The sequence below is a fragment of the Aedes albopictus genome, chromosome 3, assembly GCF_035046485.1.
Source record: "Aedes albopictus strain Foshan chromosome 3, AalbF5, whole genome shotgun sequence".
Taxonomy (NCBI): domain Eukaryota; kingdom Metazoa; phylum Arthropoda; class Insecta; order Diptera; family Culicidae; genus Aedes; species Aedes albopictus.
Window position 1 is genome coordinate 81,057,681 of NC_085138.1, and position 18,640 is coordinate 81,076,320.

General features: G+C 38.0%; 1 protein-coding gene across 9 annotated transcripts in view; it reads left to right on the forward strand.

Moving 5' to 3' along the window:
• The window catches only part of LOC109401980 (uncharacterized), a 596,458-nt gene that overhangs the window by 214,799 nt on the left and 363,019 nt on the right, over positions 1–18,640 (forward strand). The window lies entirely within an intron of this gene.

Consider the following 18,640-nt stretch of genomic DNA (forward strand, 5'->3'; position numbering starts at 1 on the left):
GGTGAGTTCATCGTTCGTCACCGGAGCAACATCGCTTTGGAGTGGAGCGGACCTGGTGTGATGGTTAGAACACTTGACTATCACGCTGAGGACCTGGGATCGAATCCCACTCCCGACAAACTCGCAAAATGTGAGTTCTTCCTTCGGAATGGAAGTAAAGCATGGGTCCCGAGATGAACTAGCCTACACGGGGAGACGAAACTACACAAAAGTGAGTTCTTTCCACTCAACTTCGGGGTTGCGTGCCTCCAGCCAATTTTGAGTTGATGGAATCGATGTTTTTGCTGGGTTGTTCCCGCTTGCTTCCATGTGAAAAAATACCTAATTTTACGTTTATTTCACCCGACCGACATTTTGACTAGGTTGTATTCACTCAAATTTGAGTACTGTGCTTGAAACTCAGTGATGGGTTGACGCACTGAACTGCAAAAGTTGGACTGTTTCTCTCTTCACTCTCTGACAACAATAGAAAATGCGCAGGAAAAGGGAGATGAAAAAGAACTAAAAATTGAGTTCAAAGTACTTAAGTTTGAGTTTTTCAGTTTCTCCGTGTAGGGCTAAAAATCTCGTTAATACAGATAAAAAAATACATCGCTTTGGCCGATTTGGCTGTAGGGGACGGGAACCCATAGTCTTACAGTCGTGACTCTTATAAGATCACTGGTCGGGGGGCGCTAAAGGAATCCGCCTAATAGGAGACTAAGAGCTTATGTGATTTCGGCTTTTTTGGGGTGTGGCCAACTATCTCGGGTGTGATAAGAGATAGCGCAATACTTTCATCGGCAAAGTTTTAGGGCTAGAAAAGATCTACCACTTAGAACTTTGGTTCATATGATTAAAGGGTGATACGGACAAAATTTGATCACACATTTTTTTTTCATAACTTTAGACTGCGTACACCAAAACAGCTGATTTTTGGACCAGTAATGCTACATTATATGCAGCTTATACCATAAAATTTTCATCAAAATCGATTAAGTATTGGTTGATATATAGATAAAACCATCGACCTACCTTTTTAAAATTTTGTACAAAGACGCTCCATAGTAAATTTTCGGAAATTTAAGGTCAGTAAAGCACAATTTTGATTATAGAACTACCAATACTGCTCCGATTTTTATCAAAATTTTACAGTATAATACTATTATGAAAATATGTTCTTAGTAAAATTTTGAGCCATTTTGTATGAATACTTTCAAAGTTGTAGCAGTTTGAATATGAAAAAAACTGACCGGGTGCCACTTAAGCAAATATAACTTTGTAACGGCTGGATCAAATTGAATGAAATTTTTACACAACATTTTGATATGCATACTTCACATACAGAAATTCATTGATATCGGTTAAGTAGCTCTGGCTCTATAAATAAAACAGTAAAAATGTGTTCTTATTTGTGAATCCTCTTTGCGCAAAATTATGAAATTGCAGATCTCAGGGTTCAACTATATCTCCGCAAATACTAGACCGATTTTGATGAAAATTTTATGGTACAAGCTACATATAATGTACCATTACTGATCCAAAAATCAGCTGTTTTGGTGTACGCAGTCTAAAATTATGAAAAAAAATGTGTGACCAAAATTTGACTTGACTTGACAAAATTTGACAAAATTTGACCACCTAAACAAATATAACTTTGTAACGGCTGGATCAAATTGAATGAAATTTTTACACAACATTTTGATATGTATACTTTACATACAGAAAAATTTTCATTGAAATTGGTTCAGTATATCTGGCTCTATAAATAAAAGAGTAAAAATGTATTCTTATTTTTTAATCCTCATTGTACAAAATTTTAAAATTGCAGTTTTCAGGATTCACAATATCTCCGCAAATACTAAACCGATTTTGATGAAAATTTTATGGTATAGGCTACATATAATGTACCATTACTGGGCCAAAAATCAGCTGTTTTGGTGTACGCAGTCTCAAGTTATGAAACCAAATGTGTGTGACCATATTTTGACCGTATCACCCTATAGTTGATTACTTGGCCGCTAGAGGCGTCATCAACAGTTTGATGCTAAATTGCACTACAGGAACCATATTAGCTTAGCTTAGCTTAGACTGACTGCACATATCTATGGTTGCTACTCCGTGATTGACCCGAACCAATGACAGTTGCGCAATGAATCAACTGAATAATTGACTGGGAGTGGTCAACATTCTCACTGTGCACTACAGGAACCATATTAGGTAGTCAAACAAACGTTACGATAAGACCCTGATAAATTGGAAGGATAGTGTCTTCGGAAAAGATGTTGGGTATGCCAATAACTTACAGATGATGAGTTGCGAAGTTCGAAATTCCTCAACTGGGCGGCGCTAGTGAGCATGTAAATTTTCAAATTCTCATATCTCAGAATCCCGATAACTTAGAAAGTTGATGTCTTCGGCGAAGTTGATCAGTATGACATAGACTAACATAAAATGGGACATTTGTTTCGCAATTCTGCCACTAGGCGGCGCTAGTGAACATGCAAATTTTAGAAATCTCATAGCTCAGAATCCTGATGACTTAGAAAGTTGGCGTTTTCGGCAAAGTTGATCAGTATGACGAAAGACTTACATCAAATAGGACACTTGTTTCAAAATTCTACCACTAGGCGGTGCTAGTGAACTTGCAAATTTTTTAAATCTCATAGCTCAGAATCCTGATAACTTAGAAAGATTTTGTCTTCGGCAAAATTGATCAGTATGACAAAGACTTACATGAAACGGGACACTTGATTCGAAATTCTACCACTAGACGGCGCTAGTAAATTTGCAAATTTTATAAATCTCGCAGCTCAGAATACTGATAACTTAGAAAGATGGTGTCTTCAGCAAAATTGATCAGTATGACATAGACTTACATAAAACGGGACCCATGTTTCGCAATTCTGCCGCTAGGCAGCGCTACTACTTAAACATGCAAATTTTATAAATCTCGTAACTCAGAATCCTGATACCTTAGAAAGATGGTGTTTTCGGCTATGTTGATCAGTATGACAGATACTTACATAAAATGGGTCACTTGAGTTGAAATTCTGCCACTAGGTGGCACTAGTGAACATGCAAATTTTTAAAATATCATAGCTTAGAATCCTGAAATTTTGGAGAGGCATTCTTCGTTGATTGGATACTTGGTTCGAGATTCTGCCCCTGGGCAGCGCCAGTAAGCATGCACATTTTATTAATTTTGTAGCTTGATGCCAGTTGGACTCGAAAGGAATTCTCGGTGGAACTTCTGAGAGTATTCCAGTAGAAACTTCTAGACAAATTAAAAAAAATGAGGGAGACATTTTCAAATGCTACTCCAGAAGAAACTTGCACGAATCTCAGTCAAAATCACCGGAGAAATTTTTTTGGTTCAGAGCAAAGATTACACAGCGCAACATTTTTTTATCTCAAGAGTAACCTTATGTGTCTCCGAAGGATTTTGGGCCGCTGAATCCGAATCCGGGCTCAGATTTGCTCCAACACGTCACAATTTTGAGCTATACCTCAATTTATAGGGCAAAATATGCGATTTTGGGCTTTTTTGACTGCAAGCCATTAAGCATGGAAATATTTTTTTTAAGCAATCAAAAGGTTAATTGGTCAATTAACATCTAAATTAACGACTCATGCAAAATATTTTGTTTTACCTAATCAAATTTGATAGATTTAAGCATTTTATGTTAGTATGAAAACTTGCATGCAATTTTTGGAGGGTGACATGTATGGTAAATATCGTACCTAACATAAATCGCTTAAAACTATCAAACTGTACACATAACATAAAATTTTATAAAACCTATTGAAAAAGTTCTGTGATAACTTTTGATGCAATAGTTACAGACGGTTGTATTTTGACAATAAAAACGCACCAAGACATAAAATTGTATAGCAAAAAATGATTACGTCGTATCTTTATGGTGTTTTCGGCAAATATGTTTGTTGTGTGATGACGAATAAACTTGCTGAAGAGACCAACATGATTTGACTTCAGCATTTTTTGCTTTAAGATTTTTTTTCGTGGTGCATTATTATTGTCAAAATACAACCGTCTGTAACAATAGTTTCAATAGTTTATTTCCTAATTGAAATGTTTTGTAGTTTGTCACAGAAAAATGAAAACTATCGGTTGAGAACTAATTGAGATATGGCAATTTTAAGTTGATTAGCTTGAATAGGAAAACGCTTTGGTGCATTTGTTTTGTCCGATACTGTATATGGGATACCTAATAGTTGCCAACAATTTCTAAAATAAATCAATTATTCCTCGATATTTGGAACCTAACGAATCAAGATAAACACTTTTGAACACATGGAAACTATGCAGAAATATGTATGTACTATTGAAAACGCCCATGTTTTGAAAATTGTTTGAATTTAGAATTTTATTTCGTTATCTGCGGATTTAATGAAAACAGTTCAAGGGCAAAATCCATCCAGAAATACAATTTTAAAATTCCTCTTGATGTTATTGCAAAATTTTCATAGGAAATAAAAAAATCAAACAGAAATTTTATCATATGTTTTCTACACGAAAATGTTTTTCATTAACTTCACCATTCCTTCTCAAAGTGTTCCGATTAAAATCAAAAATCTATTCAAGATTTTTGAAAGGACATTTTGTATTGTTTTCAGCTGAGCTTTATCGTGAAATTTTAAACATCATCTAAAAATAAATAAGGCGGATATAAATTTCATTTTTACTTTTAGTCTCCCCCCTTCAAATTTTTTTGGCAAGATTTAGCATTTTGAGGGGGCAGATAAAAGAATATTTATCAAAATATCTGGTCTTGCTAAAAATTCTTTAACAAATCCGATGAGTTTTTAATATTTTTCAGATTAAATTCTTTATCATTTTTATCCCCCCTCGATTAGCCAAAGAGTTGTGGGGCAAAAAGAGAAACAAATATTTGTAACGGCCTAAAGGAAAACGTAAAGTCTGCGTCATTTTTAGAGAATGATTTTTTTTTTACTTATTCGTTTATTTGGAAGGCTCGGGCGCCACATGGGCATAACTGAGCCGAAATCTTTTGTTTTTTTTACAATGATTTTACATTTTACAATTTATTGCTGCCTTAAAACTTTGTTAGTTTGGGAAGCCGAAGTACTCGCGGCTGTTTCGAGGTTAAGGATTGAAAAAAAAAAATTGGGAAGGAGGGATTTATGGGTTTAAAACTAAATTATTTGCTAACTTATACTAAAACATTGATGGGACAAATTGTCCATATCTGTAACGTAGAGAATGATTTTAATGAGTTTGATTTTTACTTGTAATCATTGTAAAAAAAACGAAGCAGTTGCGCATAAAAAATGGTAAAATATTCCATGTTTTCGGTTTTTGTTTTCATTTGCTCACAAGTGGGAACAAATGCTATTAACGAATCAATAAGCCAATTATAGCCAATCAATGATGCACCGGACCCAAGACTAATTGAATTATTAACATCTGTGCTCCTCGCCAACCACCAAAGTGATGCAAGAACCATAAAGGTCAACAAAGTCCCATGACCCAAGGCTACTTCACATACCTATGAGCAGCGCCAAAACATCCAACCACCCACCCATCACTATACTGGCGCAATTGCCAAATGGAGGATTCCCTATCCAGGGTCCCTTTTAGCAGCTGGCGAGAGGTCCGGGTGCGTTGTGGCCGGATGTATTTTTTCTTAACCTCACGGAATAGCCCGATGGGCCATGAAAAAATGAAACGCAAAATAAAATATGCATGACCCCGGACGATGCGAAGGCAGATCCCGTCACCCAATAGCTCCATAAATTTGAAAATTGCTCATTGGATTAGAAGTGAGATTAATGTGCGGTGCCGGATACTACCAGGCCGGCGCCGCCACCGCCGCCGCCGCCGCCCCAGCCATCGATGACAAAACTCGGTCAATCGATGCCATCGCAGTATCCACTCGTTAGGAGGACACAAATTAAGTGGCTTCAATGGTGTTGGCTGGCTGGATGAAGATGCTATTTTCTCCACAACAAGTGACTGACACTGACTATGGAATCGGGAAGTTTTACCTCCGAAATGTGTCACCATGAAGTTGCGCTGTCAATTATCTTTAGTGCCAACTCTGAGGCGGGAACTTTATCCAAATTGGTGAGGACTTACGGACGTCGATGACTTGGTTGGCGACAACGGGAGGAGTGACTATTGATGATAGAAACTACTCTGCGAAAAGGAACGGATAGTAGAGATGGCAAAATGCTTTCAAGAGTCCCAAACTTCGGAACGAGTGCTGTCAATGTGGTTTTCAATTAATGTTTGATTTTCACAGTTGGCTAGAAATTTCAACTTTGGATGGATACATATTTTCAGAATTTGATTGAACAGTCGATATATGAACATCGAAAAATCAACAATCCGTGCTTCGAATTTATTCATGCGATAAACATGCACTGTAAATTCGGTGCATTTTACTTACTTCCATCAAGTGCCAATCTTGTGTCTGATACTGAAAGGAGTCGCCTTGACACAATCACTCATTCGCCTGTTGCTTAGCCAATGACGTGTTTATAATGAGATAATTAATATTATATCCGCTTGTGCAAAATACGTAACTACCACCCCAGGCTGTCGTCCACCCTGGCCCAAGTTCATAAAATGGCAAAATCAGCATATACGGTATTACAGTAATACAAACATACACTCTGATGTTGTAGAGATCCATAACTACAGTGTGAGGCAATGCATTATAATAATTTTCAAATTCCTACAAAAAATTTAAATTTTTAAAAGCTGGTAAATCTTATTACTGAATGTAGAGGACTCCTGGTGAGCAGGCTCTGGTCACTTCCTGATTCGGAAGCTTTTCAAAACAAGGCGTTCGCTCTCGCCGATTTGGTAATTACCAGCCAAGGTCGCAGAGATGGATGAGCCATGCCGTTCTTCAAATTCCTCAATGCTCAACGAGTCAACTCGCTTCAGGTACAACACAGTTCGAAGACAGGTGGTTGGTCGACAAGTCCTCGTTTTGGTGTTCTCGCACGACATCACCGACTCACGGTGCCGATCTACTTTGACCGCCGTAGATCTTCAGCCGGTCGCCTTGTTGACCAGGGGAACGTTTTGTTGTGGCCGAACACCTCACTGATCGGCGGGAGATCTTCTCTTTGGTGTTTTTTACTATCAGGGACGGTTTTGCTTCCATTAAGACATCTTTGATCGGAAGGCTCGCTGACTGGTAGAAATTTTTCCCCTCTCTGTAGTATTGCCGGCGGCAAGAGTGATAACGATCGGTACGTCCTCTGACCGGCGTGAATTACTCAACTGGTCACCTCGTTGACCAGGGAAACACTTCTGCTGGGCCGATGACCTCAGCGATCGGCGGAAAACGTTCTCTTTTGTATCTTTGCCGATGGCAAAGATGTCACCTTTGAAGCTGATCATACTACGATCGACAGGATTCCTCGTCTGTTCGTCTCAATGACCAGCAAGACGCTTCTTAGTCAACGATTGACCCGTAGAAGCATGGGGTAGGTGAGGACTAGAGCTATGTTGGACGCTCCTTGCAGACTCACCATTTTGCAGCTCATTTTGTACTTCGTGTACGTAGTATTCAAGATGTTTGTAGTTTCGTGTCAAAATTTCAGCTCAACTCATGAAAGAAATCCATAATTATAGCATCTCTGACCTTTTTACATGAAAATTGGTGTTTGTCCGATCAATGATGCACTAGGTACAGTGTATAAAGTACTGACAGTATTACTCTTTTTGTATATAGAGCGATTCCAAGCAACAGCATCAAAATTAAGGAAAATTTTTAATTCATGATTTTCTATTGAACTGAAACTTTGCACAGTTTTTCAGTTCCATCTAAATCGCCATTTTTCGATATCAAATTTTTATTTAGAGCCACGACTAACTTTTCAAAAGGGTGTATGTGAAAATGGTTCAAAAATATTCAAAAATATGCACAGCAAAAACGGATTGTTCGATTGTTATGAATTTTTCAGCAAAGTTAGATAGCTAAATGGTGATTTCTAAGAAAATATACACTGTGAAAAAAAATCTATTTTATCATTGAAAAACATCATTTTTGTCACAAAAACTCAAATATCTCAAAACCCTATCTTTTTACCAACTTGATTTTTTTAGGGAAAACGGTCCATTGTATTAGCAATCTACCATAAAAATTTGGTGATGGTAAACTAATAAACAAAAAAGTTATAACATTTCAAAAATTTCACAATTTTTACATTTAGTAAAAAAAAATTTTCTGTGTAAATTATTTCGGCCGGGAATCGCGATTTGATGCTGATTTTATTGTTCAGCAAAGTTAGATAACTAAATGGCGATTCCTAAGAAAATATACACTGTGAAAAAAATCTTTTTTAACATTAAAAAATATCATTTTTGTCACAAAAACTCAAATATCTCAAAACCCTATCTTTTTACCAACGTAATTTTTTAGAGAAAACGGTCCATTGTATTAGCAATCTACCATGAAAATAAACAAAAAAGTTATGACAATTCAAACATTTCACAATTTTCACATTTAGTAATAATTTTTTTTAGTGTAAATTATTTCGGCCGGAAATTGAAGTTTGATTCTGATTTTGTTGTTAATGGCCTTGCGTGAGTAAAACAAGTTGTTTTTATTATATATTATATATACATATAATATAATATACTATGTACCGTAATGTTCCGATTTTATCACGCCCTCCGCGCATTAGTCGTTTATTCATTAATTTGCTGTTACATTTGAGGACAAGTGTTTTCCCTCTTCTTCAAGATGAATGTTGAAAGCGTGTTTTGCAACGTTAAAAATATTGAAATGGGTATAGATGTTGAAGAATATTACAGGGCATTTTTGAAAAGGGGCGTAATTAAATTGTTTAAACAGATGTCGCTGATGGCAATTTCTCAGTTGTTGTCGTTTTCGAACTTCCTGCGCCCTGCTTTACCGATGATATACAGATGGCTCGTTTGTCAAATTCTAGACGGCAGGACGTGCAAATGCGTAATTTTGTACACAATGTGGACATTTGGGCATAACCAGTCTCTTTCAGTTTATCTATGGTGCTTTCGGTGAGATTTCGTAACTCTTTTGAACATTTTTTTTCATCAAACGGTCTACAAGAGAGCGTTGAGTTGAAGACCTTTGAGAAAGCGACTGTTCATCTTGTTCGTTAGATTATAATAAACAAAATCACTTATTAATTTTAACTTACTTGTTTGGTGTTGGTGGCTGAAGAAAAAAAATACTATACAATTTTTAATATTCATAGCGGTAGTATTTTTTTGTTTTTTTCGTAAGCATTGTCAGGTATGTATACAGACAAACAAACGTAACACTGGCGAAATTTTCATTGACCACGCCTTCAACGATCATTTTGAATCTTGGTTGTGGCTTTCATAACAAGAAGAGCGCCCATCGTTTTTCTTTGCGTTTGACGTTTCACACTAGCGCCTTCTGATGACGATATTGCACAACGCAGTGTTTCGTGAAACATTTCCACCAGGTGGTGATAGTGTGAACTGGGCGATGAATTTTCACTAAAATTGTTCTAGGCGTTTCGTCTGTTTGTCTGTGGTATGTACCTCTTATGCATTTGTTGTTGTTGAAGTTACTCGCATTCTTCCGATCATAAAGTCTGTTCTCTACACACTTAATTTTGATTACCGAGTTCGGTAATTTTTTGACGAGATTAAAACTGCTGAGCACCGAACTCGTTCAGCAAAAATGCATTGTTTACCTTTTCCATACGATTTTGACAGTTGTTTTACTGAGCCTCAGTAAAATCCATTACCGAAACTACCGAGATCGTACTGCTGTTATAATCTCGTCAAAAAAGTACCGAACAGGCAATTCAGAAATAAGTGTGTAAGAGGGATTTTTTTTGCGGATAAACTAGACGTATACGCGTATAAAAAAACTTTTATTATACAGCTTTTGTCTTAAAAATAAATTCAATTCCATTTTTCTTATAATCAACAGCTTTTCAACACTATCAAGGGATTTTTTCACCAGTCACGTACAATAAAAAGTATGACAATCTCAATATTTTTGATCACAACACTGGATCGCGTCTAAGTTTCAAATAGATACTATAGTAATTACGAATAATCAAACTAAAGTATCATGAAAACAACTTGTTTAATTCAGGCGGTAGCCTTTACAATAAAATCAGCATCAAAATATAATTCTCGAAATAATTTACACAGAAAAAAAATTTTTTTTGTTACTAAATGTAAAAATTGTGAAATGTTTGAAATGTCATAACTTTTTTGTTTATCAGTTTACCATCACCAAAATTTTATGGTAGATAGCTGATATAATGGGCCATTTCCCCTAAAAAATTGAAGTTGGTAAAAAGATAGGGTTTTGAGATATTTGAGTTTGTGTGACAAATATCATATTTTTTCAAAGTAGAAAAAGAAATTTTTTACAGTGTATATTTTCTAAGGAATCATCATTTAGTTATCTAACTTTGCTGAAAAATTTATAACAATCGAACAATCCGTTTTTGCTGTACAGCTTTTAGAATATTTTAGAACTATTTTCGCATACACCCTTTTGAAAAGTTAGTCGTGAGTGAATATGAAGGTTTAATATCAAAAAATGGCGATTTATATGAAATTGAAAAACTGTGCAAAGTTTCAGATATTTTTGAAATGGTCGCTCAGGATCGACTGACATGACTCCGTGGAATTCCTCTATAGAAAATCGAATAAGTCACATTTGTATTGACCGATACTGTGCCGGTGTCCACCTACAGTCATCACCATATTTTGCTGCATTGGTTCCATATCGCCCTGTCCGATAGACTGGCGACTGACGCGTGCAGCAAATCATCACAGTTATCGCTAATGCACGGCCACTACACTGGCACTGACTGACTGCGTTGGGCACAGCTGGATGCCTGGATAGCTGGATGCTGGGAATCTGGTTGTCCGCTCTCGGTCGGATGTGTCATTAGCCAACGACCGCCATTCGCAGCTCACACGAGAGCATCCCAGGGGGTGGTACGTACTTACATATTTGATGGTGTGTAACGGATCATTCATACCTACATGACACGGTGGAGCCTATCCGAAGCGGGATTCGACTTTCGGTCAACTGAATTTGTTGTTTCATTTATACGTGTTTCCATGTACCTACTATAACAGAATGAAAGCAACAACACTGTCGCAAATGTGAGCATTATCGTTTACATATGCATCCTACATATCGTTTCTGGATGGATGAAAAGTTAAGTAAATTAGTGAAGGTTGGCTTAGCGAGAGATCACTAGTTATACACTTAAATATTCGATGATCTACATTGTATACTCAGAAGAGTTCTTGACGGAACATAGTTGCATTAGGCTGTCCAAGCATAAACATTGTTCAAAGTGTTTCAGATGATCCCTAGCTACGATTGTAGATCCTAAACTATACTCAAGAGAGTTCTTGAGAATGTCTATGAAATCATTAATATGTAACGTGTAGACCCAGTCAGCGATGATTCTCCGCATATCTGACAAAGCCCTATCAAGCATTTTTATTTTATAAATTCTATCATCCTCTAAGAAAGCGTCAAGATTTGAAACAGCTTCCAATAAATAATACTTCGGTAAAAATAACGAATTTATTTTCAAAAGGTGATATAACAATATAATCCACACACAAATAATTAGCAGAAAGAGCTCACCAAATTCCATTGCAGAGAGTGGGTCTGCTGTAATTAATAAAGCGCTTGCTTTTTACACCGAGGACCGGGGATCAAATCCCACTCCCGACAAAATCACAGAATGTGAGTTCTTGCTTCGAGAGGAAAGTAAAGTCGTGGTTCCCGAGATGAGCTAGCCTAGGGCTTAAAATCTCGTCAATACTGGAGAAAACAGTTTCATTTGTGACAAGATCGTACGCATACCTCTATTTCGTTCCATTTCTGCACTCGTGACAAAAACCCATTTTCTGCTAATTGCACGTCAGATTTTCTTTAGTTTTCACTCACTGTATACTTTCCGCATCAAGCAACATACTCCCGGCAAGGAGACCTCCAAAGCTAGCCACGCTTACGGCACTGTTCACTGCGCTACTCTTGAATTTCCTGAATTAAGCAGCGATCACGTCCCTTTTTAATTGTTGTCGTCAAACAACTCAGTCCCGGTAAAGAATCTTCTGAATTTATCCGCGCATACACCATTGTTTACTTTTTGCGTTCTCTCTTGCAGCATGAAATCGTCCGAATCCAGGCGCGTATACGCCGTTGTTTACTTTTTGTGTCGGACAACTCACTCCCGGTAAAGAATCTTCTGCATCTAGTCTTGTTCATGCCATGGTTGGCTTTTTGCGTCGAACATCGCACTCCTGACAAGGAATCTTTGAAATCCAGCAGCGCATACGCCATTGTTTACTCTTTGCATCGAACAACTCACACCCGGCAAAGAAACTTCTGCATCTAGTTGAGGTTCACCATTGTTTACTCTTTGCGTCGAACACCTCACTCCCGGTAACTAATCTTCTGAATCTAGTTGCACTCACATCATTGTTTACTGTTCGTGTCGAATTACTCATCCTTGGCAAGTAATCTTCTGAATATAGCCGCGCATACGCCACTATGTACTTTTCGCATCTAACAACTCATTCCCAGCAAAGAATCAACTGAATCCACCTGCGCTCACGCCTTAAGGGCCAAACACAATGACAACGCCAAAACGGAACGGAACGGCAGGAACGTCAAGCACGGAATGTACTAAAACTGCCGTTGCCGTTGTGCCGTTCCGCTTTGCCGTTCCCAGCTCACAATGAGAACGGAAAAATCTTGTGTAAATGAATGTTTGCTTGTTATTTATTTTGATTTGCTCGGTTTAAAAAATTCGCCCAAATTCGCATTCTGGTATTTCTCCTGGAATTCATTCTGAGGTTTTACCAGGTGTTCTCTATGAGACATTCCTAGGAGTTCCTACTGGGATTCTTCCAAAAGTTCCTTCTGAGATTCCTCTAGGAGTTCCTTCAAAGATTCGTCCAGGAATTTCTTCCAGGATTTCTCCGGAAGTTCCTTCTGGAATTCCTCCAGGAGTACCTTCTAAGATTCCTCCAGGAGTTCTTTCTGGGATTCCTCCAGGAGTTCCTTTTGGGATTCATTCAGGAGTTTCTTCCAGGAATCCTCCAGGAGTTCCGCCAGGGATTCCTCCAAGAGTTCCTTCCAGGTTTCCTCCAGGAGTTCCTTCTGGGATTTCTCCTGGAGTTCCTTCCTGAATTCATGCGGGAATTCCTTCCGAGATGCCTCCAAGAGTACCTTCTGAAATTTCTCCAGGAGTTCCTTTTGAGATTTCTCCAGGAGATCCTTCCGAGATTCCTCCAGGAGTTCCTTCCAAGATTCCTCCAGGAGTTCCTTCCAGGGTTCCTCCTGGAGTTCCTTCCAGAATTATTCCAGGAGTTTTTTTTTTAACCAGGAGTTTATTCTGAAATATCTCCAGGAGTTCCTTCCTGAATTCCTTCGGAAATGCTTTTCGAAATGCCTCCAGGATATTTCTTTCTGGGATTCCTCCAGATGTTCCTTTAGGAGTATCCTGCAGGATTCCTTCAGGAGTTTTTTCTGGGATTCCTCCAGGAGTACGTTCTGGGATTCCTCCGGGAGTTATTTCTGGGATTCTTTCAGAGGTCCTTCCGGAATTCATCCAGGAGTTCCTTCCGAAATTCCTCCAGGAGTTGCTTCTGAGATTCCTCCAGGAGTTTCTTTTGTGATTCATCCAAGAATTTCTTCCAGGATTCCTCCAGGAGTTCCGTCCGGGATTTCTCCAGGAGTTCCTTCTGAGTTTCCTTTAGAAGTCTTCTCCGAGATTCCTCCAAGAGTTCCTTCCAAAATTCCACCAGGAGTTCCTTCCAGAATTCCTCCAGGTTTTTTTTTTCTGGGATTTCTCCAGGAGTTCCTCCCGGAATTCTTCCAGGAGTTCCTTCTGGAATTTCTCCGGAAGTTTCTTCTGAGATTCCTCCAGGAGTTCCTTCTAAGATGTCTACAGGAGTTCCTTCCAGAATTCATCCAGGAGTTCCTTCCGAAATTCCTCCAAGAGTTCCTTCAGAGATTTCTCCAGGAGCTCCGCCCGGGATTCATCCAAGTGTTGCTCCAGGATTCCTCCAGGAGTTCCGTCCGGGATTTCTCCAGGGGTTTTTTTTTGGGATTTCTCCAGGAGTTTCTCTCGGAATTCTTCCAGGAGTTCCTTCTGGAATTTCTCCGGAAGTTTCTTCTGGGATTCCTCCTTCTAAAATACCTACAGGAGATCCTTCCAGAATTCCTCCTGGAGTTCCTTCCAGGATTAGTCCAGGAGTTTAATCTGGGATTCCTCCAGGAGTTCCTTCTCCAATTTCTACAGGAGTTCCTTCAAAGATTTCTACAGGAGTTCCTTCAAAGATTTCTACAGGAGTCTTCCTGAGGAACTTGTTTCCTCCATGAGTTTATTCCGGGATTCATCCAGGAGCCCGTTCTGGGATTCCTTCAGGAGTCGTTTTCTGGATTACTCCAAGAGTTCCTTCCGGGATTTAACAAGTAGTTTCTTCTGGAATTTCTTCAGGAGTTCCTTCTGGGGTTCCTCCAGGAATCCCTTCCAAGGTTCCTCCAGGAGTTCCATCTGGCAATTCTCCAAGAGTTCCTTTAGGGAGGAATTCTTGGAGGAATCTCGAGATGAAATCCTTGAAGAATCCCAGGAGGGTTTCCTGGAATAATCCTGAGAGGAATTCATGGAATACTTTAGAGAACACCTAGAGGAATCCCGGAAGGATGTCTTGGAAAAATCTTGGAAACAATTCCTGGAGTTATCCGAGGTGGAATTCCTGTAGGAATGCCGGATTTTACGAAATATCCAGGAAAGAAGTCCTGGAGGAATTTTGGAAGGCAGTCCTGGAAGAAGCGCGGAAGAGTCTACTGAAGAAATCATGGAAGAAACACATTACATTCCAGTATGGATTTACTGAAAAAATACCGAAAGGCAATCCCTAAGAAATCCCGTAAGAAACTTTGCTAAATCATAGAAGGATTCACTAGATGAAACCCGGAAAATGTTTTCGTCTTCACTGCGGAACATTGGCGTAACTAGAGGGGGGGCCAGGGGGCCAGGCCCCCCCCAGAATCCGCTAGCCCCCCCCCCCCCCAGAAATTTTTCATGACTTTATATATGGAAATTAGAAAAAATCTGAAAAACCACTGTCGTGGTGACAAACATTGATCTATAATAGACATTTATTTGGCATAATAAGTGTTTAAATTAACAGTTATTGGAGACAATTCTCAACTTGTTACTCTTTACAAGATCATTGTCTAAAATGGTCTATGTAATTAGTTAGTTTTGTTTGGAAATATTATATAACCAGAATTATATAAAAAGCAATACTTTCTACTTTTTTTTTAATCGCTGAGAAATTAAATCTAAATGATAATTTCCAGGAATTCCATGATGAGTATCTTTAAGAATCTTTGAATTTTCTAGCAGCATTACCGCAAAATATGGTGAGTGCTTCTTTATGGAATTCAAGTATCATGTGGGAAAAAAATCTGGTTGAATTTGCAATGGAATTCCAGCAAAAGTTTTTCAATTCCTAGTGAGAATAGATGTCACATAATAAGAAGTGATCCATGTAGCGGAAGCGTAAACGCGAGTGTATTCATTAAAACCATGCTGGAGGTGATTTCTAGTCGGTCACTATTAATTTCGTGGGCCAGGGGTATTTTTGCGTTTATCAAACAACGCACAAATTGAAATGGTTGTAGGGAATGTGACGAACCAGGAGAATTATCTGAATATTGTAGGTTCATATTGGGCGTATTCAAGTTTAAATAAAATATATCACATTCGTGATGCGTTTATAAAAAAAAATGAAAATGAGTAATGAAAAAAAAAATGTAGCTTTTGTCTCGGTGAGCAAAGAACGCAACATTGCAAGCGAAAGAAACGCAATATTTCCGGAAGCTGTAAACATCGAGCAAGTTCATTGATCGATCTTGCGACGAACGACAAAACTGACAGCTTTATCCGACATGAAAAAGGCACAAATAAACCCGCCTATAGATCTTTATGTGCGAGAGAAGGAAAACAATAATAGATAGAGCGAACGGATAAAGCTCAGCGAGGATAAACGAGAAAGAATAAAAAAGCTTGGCGGTTGCGCTCAGGCTCAGATCGGAAGTCGGTTTCGAGATTCATTCAGTATACGGATCTTTGGTGCGAAAACACGTTCTTCGAGTTAAAGTTCAATTTCACGTTCTTTAAAAAATCGCGTTAAATTCTCAATAATTTGATGAGGGATTTTGCTATGGCTTCAAAGAAACACGACAATGGTCATTGAGGAAGTTTTAATATGTATAAAAGCTGGTGCTGCAATGGGTAATCTTGAAGGTATTCATGATTGGATTTGTGAAAGACTTGGTATTCATGAGGTAATTGTGAAAGAATTCCTAGATAACTTCTTGGAGAATTTCTTGGCTTCTGTGTCCCTCTAAAAGTATCTAAAAGAATTTCAATACAAATCGCTGGAGGAATTCCTCTAAAAATCCTTCAAATTATTCAAAAAATCTACAAGTAATCCTAAAAACAACGCTGGGGTGAATCTCTGAAAAACATTATGAACGGACTACTGAAATTTTTTTAACTTACCGCTGAATAAATTTTTGAAAAAATCCCTAGTGAAATTTCGGAAGAAATCATTACAAGAATTCTGGGAGCAATACCTGCAGGAATCCCTGGATGAATTCCTGGAGAAATCCGAAGAGCAATTATGCGAAGAATTTCAGGAAAAAAAATCTGAAGAACCCGCATCAGAGATCTCTGTAGAAATTACTAGATTTTTTTTAGATGAATCTTTGGAGGAATTTCTGGATACATTCCTGGAGGACTTCTTCGAGAAATCACAGGAAGAATTCCTAGATGTATTTCTGGAGGAAATCTCCAGGAAATCTTCCCGGAAAAATTCCATGCGGAATCTCTGGAATAGTTCCTGGACTAATGCCTGAAGCATTAGGGGATTTTTTTTTATTATCGTACAAATTGGTACGAAGGTTGATGATTTTTTTTTTCATAGGTAGGGTTCATATAAATTTGGAAAACTAAATTGAAAAAAATCAGGGTCGCCTAATTTTCCGGAAAACTCCAGTGAAAAACAAACATTTTCCACAGACACCACCTAAGGACTGTTCAATTTATAAAACAGACAACTTGCTTGTGCGACATCTTTTTTATTTTTCAATAAAATCATTATCAGTTTTTTGCAACTTTCTATAGCTATTCTCAAATGTAGTAAAAATATAACATTAAGCAAAATGTTCTTTATTGTGTAACTGAAGCAGTTTTCGTAAAACATCAATAAAAACTCTTTTCTCAAAATTTTCACATGTTAAACATGCATATTTTCATGAAGTTTTTAATGTATTGGAATCTTATACTATTCTACTAAAGGTAAAGCTCAATAGTTGGTTAGTAATAATGCATCAAGCAGCCACCAGCTTGATATAGTGAGCTGCCTTGTTTACAAAGAAATTATTAAAAAATATTTATTTAAGTCCTTTGATGCAATGGCATAACAGATTGGGGCTGTCCATTAATTACGTAAGGGAATTTCTGCGATTTTCCGACATCCCCTCCCCCCCTTGTAAGATTTTTTGTATGAGAACCCAAAAATTTTTGTATGTCGCGTAAGATTTCTCAAACCCCCCCCCCCCCCCCTCCCCCAATAAACCCTTACGTAATTAATGGACGGCCCCATTCGGCTAAAAATTGGTCCAGAGTAGAAGAATATTGCTTTCTGAATGATGCAGAAGAAGAAAATACTTTAATTGCATTCTTCATCAAAAATTTAATTTATGAAGATGGTCATAGTAAAAAAAAAATGCATACTATTTTCTCTATTGATGCAGATTTTTGACTCTAGCGTATCTTGTTATTATTTTTTTTCAACAAATTTGGTCCTATGTTATTGTACTTTATTTAATAACAATCAGATATATTATTTTTTCATTTCCAACATCATTGTTATGTAAAATTTACATCAGGTTTCATTGTTATCAGGTATCAGGTATCAGAAGGCCGGCTCCAGAGGCACGTTATCCTCCATTTGGGACATTTGTTCCATCGCCAAAATAACAGCCTATTTCATCATCTACCTGAGGGAAAAGGAAGGAAAAAGGATTTGGATGTGGATAGGGACAGGTAGGGAAATAGGAAAAATACCCTGGAAGAGGGTACTAACGCACAAGCGTACCACAATGGGTTGAAACCGCGCCCTGAAAAGGGCACTGTAATAACGCATAAAGCGAAAGAGAGCCTATAGCTCTTTACCACAGCGGGTTAAGAACAACAGAATATCCTGAAGATTCAGGTTTCTGAAGTCAGTTTCACTTAATAAGTGTTTACCGAATACTCGGAAACGCAGTTGCGCGAAAACTGTACAGTTACATATCAAATGATACGAAGTTCCATAATCGGATTCACAGCTATCGCAGGCAAATGAATCAGCTTGCTGAATATTCGCCATGTGATAGATGAGTCGGCAGTGGCCAGTCAATGCTTTGACCAGCATGCTGCAATTCTGCTTAGACAGATTAGTTAGATACTTCACCACCCGTAGAGATGGCTCAGCACTATACAATTTGGTTTGACGACATGACTCCAAACTATTCCAATATTGTCTGTGTTGAGTGACAGCCCAGGTGTGAATCTGAAGCTTAATCCA